The sequence below is a fragment of the Wasmannia auropunctata genome, unplaced genomic scaffold (assembly GCF_000956235.1).
Source record: "Wasmannia auropunctata unplaced genomic scaffold, wasmannia.A_1.0 LD335938.1, whole genome shotgun sequence".
Taxonomy (NCBI): domain Eukaryota; kingdom Metazoa; phylum Arthropoda; class Insecta; order Hymenoptera; family Formicidae; genus Wasmannia; species Wasmannia auropunctata.
In genome coordinates this window covers 24,944-29,564 of record NW_012026952.1, presented here as the reverse complement: position 1 = coordinate 29,564, position 4,621 = coordinate 24,944, and positions in this window count along the sequence as shown.

Genomic DNA, 4,621 nt, shown 5'->3' with positions numbered 1-4,621 from the left:
TGTGAAAATTATCTCCGGATTCTTGTTAATAATCCTTGTAAATAAATAATATTAAAAAGAGACCTTAGCTTATCTTCTATCGGATCTTTTTTAGATTTACTAGCATTACAGACGCGCGCTTCGCGCGCGCTACTTAACTGCACTTTTTACTTTTTACTATTTATTTACTATAATTATACATAAACCTCAATACATATAATAACTGTCAAAAGTCAATGCAATGACAGCCGCTCACGAAGTTAGCGCAGTGAACGAACTAATCAGCGTCGCGGAAAAGAGGCAACAAAACTTTAAGAGATGCGAGTATCAATGTCATGCCTTTTTTTAGATAGGATACGAATTCAATTTATATATAAGCAAGATGCATTGATTCCCGTTCAAATGAGTACCCAGTGAAAGATTATTATCGTTATTCCCAATGCTTTTAATCAAATTAATTGCATTAAACTTAACATTGGAGGATGTAATTGAGAAATTTCCTCCCAGTTGAAGTAAGCATTGAACGCCTATGGAAATATCGCATCCGTTAAATTAAAGAATTAATTGTTTTTTACTATTATGAGTGAGGAAGAATCTTCGGTATTCACAAAGAACGACGGTTTCATATTAATTCCATGACATTGTTCACTTATAGGAAGTGGTTTAATAGGGAATTTATATTCCATTGGCTGATTTATATTTCTTGAATTTAATTCTCTGTAAAAATAGTTGATTGATTTGATGCTATTAATGTTATCTTTTTCGTGTTTTTTTGACTAACCGTTGCATTTTTTGTCTATTCTACTACTTTCTAAAATTAAAACATTGAAAATGTGAAAAAAACCTGTTTCCAAAAGAATGATCTGCAGATATTTTCAGGTACCCAACGTAAGATTTGTTTCACAATATAAAAAGTTTGAGAATGCAAAAAACGCTACAATTTGTATGAATCATTCAAATCAATTCTAAAAATAGTATTAATGTACATTTTCCTGACATGATTGAATTTGCGTATTAAATGATAATGATGTAAATAACAATTAAATTTGTTGAAACATTGTAAGTGTTGCGGAATAACGCTACGTTCTAATTTGTGTGAAGTTAGCCCCCCAATATTAAAAAATCTAAAATTTTCTTGTGACAAACGTTTGCCCATCGTTTGCCCCGTTTGAATTTTTGTTTGCCCCCCTCTGGTTCGAAAGTTATACGCAAATCAATTTTGCGGGGGCTAACTTCACACTTTCTCTCAAATTGATTTGCGTATAACTTTCGAACCAGAGGGGGGCAAACAAAAATTCAAACGAGACATTGGTAGGCAAACGATGGGCAAACGTATGCCACAAGAAAATTCTAGATTTTTTAATGTTGGGGGGGCTAGTGCGAAATTGGCCCTCGCAAAATTAATTTGCGTATAACTTTCGAACCAGAGGGAGTCAAACAAAAATTCAAACGGGGCATTGGTGGGCAAACGATGGGCGAACGTTTGCCACAAGAAAATGTTATATTTTTTAATATTGAAGGGCTAACTTCACACAGGTTACGTTCTATACAAAACTTTCAGATTTTAATGCGATGGTTCAACCTTATAACATTTTTTCGGTGTTTAACCCAGAGTTTTATTAAATTATCCATTTATTAATTTATTCATTAATCTCATAAAGATATGTTTTCGGGGAACATGAGAAAGAACGTAGTCTATAAAATATCGTGCAAAAATTGCGAGGCAATTTATGTCGGCCAGACGAAGAGATAAGTTAAAACCAGAATTTCCAAACACAGCAATGATATCAATCGCAAAAGTAGCACGCATTCGGTGGTCACTGAACATAGACTGCGTTTCGATTATGACTTCGACTTCAAAAGGGAATGTCGAGATTTTAGACACAAAAAGATTCTATAGCAGAAAATTAATTTCTGAGATGTTACACATCATGCTTTAGAAGGATAGTATTAACTTGCACTCTGACATGGAATTTTTACACCACATATATGCCTCGATTTTAGTGAAATTTAAACAATAATGTATATCGTTTGCGCATGAGCATCTTTTGACATCGTTTTTATTTTTATACTTTTTTCGTATTTGTAATTTTACTTAACGTTATGACTAACATTGTTTTTATTTTTATATTTAGTCTTATATTTATATTGTACATATCATGATCGGACATTTTATAATACGTTACTGCTCACATTCTGTACGCGCCATTATACATGACAAGTGTATCCGTAACACGATCACTGCGAATTTTTTATTACAATCAAATGACTTGTTCTGGAGTGTAATGAGTGATTAGACTTCGTGAATTATATAGATTACGTTACGTTAGAATAATATAACTTAGTTCATATCACTGTATAGATTACTATTGATGACAGATCTTTTAATCAGACAATTGGAAGCGATGCTCACACAACATGGAACTTCTATCTATTGTCACTGCAGTATCATGTGCGGAATGATTGAAGGTGAATAACTGAAAAGTGTTTTTAATGTAGGATTTTTATAACTATCGCTGAGGAAGGCCTGAAGAAGGCAGAAACGTTTGATGTATTAAGAAATATTGTATTAGAAAATGAAATTAACCACACACTAAGTATTGTGTTAATGACTCTAAGTGCCTATCCTAATTATTAATTGTTTAAAACAAGTTCTTTAAAATGTTTATTAAAAAATGAGCCGCGATTTCTTTTGCCATTTTATTGCATTGTAAAAGATTTTCCGTAAAAATGTCGAAATGTGCTGCCGGCTTGGGTTATGCTAATGCAACTGCAAAATTAAATACCCTCTATTTTACTCTCCAAAGGAGAGTGTAATATCATTTAAAAAATGATAAATTACAATAACAATTTTCAAAAGCATTTTACAACTTAGTCTTTACTTTTTATATCGACTTTAAAGAACTGATCTTTTACAGAACTATACGGAAATAAAAATGCGGCACACTTTGTTACGAATTTTGCAAGATTCCTCGACATGAATTAAAACTCACACACAATTTACAGCATTTGAAAGCGTATGTCTTTATTTTTAATTTACACACTCGTTGAGTATTGTGTGATTTTTTTATCACCAAGTTATTCAAGCGTAAGGCCTATTTTTATTTCAATATTGAATAACTCGGTAAAAAAAATTGCACAACGCTCATTGCGAGTACGCAAATTAAAAGTAAAGATTTACACTTTCGAACACCGTAAATTACATATATGCAGGCCCGGCGTTTTATGTGTGGATTGGTGGAGCAATCCACACCCCAAATCATGTGGGTGTGGATTTCCATACTCGGAAAATCCACACCCGACCATAGAGATTTAGCGGAGGCTGTAATGGATGACATTGATAAATTATTAAATTTATAAGTAAAATATGTAAATTTATAAGTAAAAATAATTATATAAAATAGAGCATCCACGTTTTTGATTGTAAAAAATAAATAATTAAATCATAAATAGCCAATAATGCCTTTGCGAGCTAATACGGATGTTGGTGTGTAATAATTTTTACTGTTACAATATCAAACAATGCCACATACAAACTGTGCGCCGCATAAACCGTCGGTCTTGAAACACAGTTCTTACATAAGGCCAGAATCCACTGTAACAAATTAAATTGTCGAACAATTTAATAATTTCGATGTTAATAAGCATCTATTAAGCATGTTAGATATTTTTCGTAATAAATTCTTTACAGATTTGGGAGGAGAAGATTCTTAATACTTATTAGCATCGAAATTATTAAATTGCTTGACAATTTAATTCGTTACAGTGAATTCTGGTCTCATGTAAGAAATTGTGTTTCAAGACCGACAGTTTATGCGGTGCACAGTTTATATGTGACTTGATGTTGTAACAGTAAAAATTATTACACACCAACATCCGTGTCGGTTCGCAAAGGCATCGTTGACTATTTATGATTATTTATTATACGCCTCAATTTTTTCAAGTTAAATAATTAAATGTTAAAAGAAAAAATTTGTATATTTGAAAATTTTATCAACCACTGGTGGGGTGGGGAAAGTGAGGGGGATTTTTTATCAGAAATTTCCACAGTATTCCACACCTAGAACCAAGAAAATTGCCGGACCTGTATGTATGCGATTTTTAATTTACGCCATGGAACTTCGCAAAGATAGTAAAAAATTTTTAGATTTGATGCATCTCCATTTGCATCCGTGTAGTTTTGTAAAGAATCAGTAAGTCGTTTAATAAATTATGAGTTTCAAAAATAGAGACTTTAAGCTGTAAAGTGCTTTTTGAAATATTTTATTACGATCATTTTTTACAAACCTAGCAAACGAAAATGATTTCAAATGAATAGAAATGAATTCATTCCGACATTTCCGAATTGGCGCTTGTAATTTTTCGAATCTATTGGAATCCAAAAATAATATAATACAGACATGAATACATCCGAATTCAACATGATGAATAGTTCATTTTATACTTCAATTTATTTGAATCCAAAAATAATATAATAGGGATATGAATGTATCTCTGCACTTTAAAATGCTAATTCAGGTAAATTGAAATGAATTGCAATTTTCAATTCATTTGAATTAAATAATAATTATAATTTAAATAAGACCGCCTATGTGAATAACACATTTGACTTCGCGAGCGCCTTTTCGCGGTCATGGCTGGA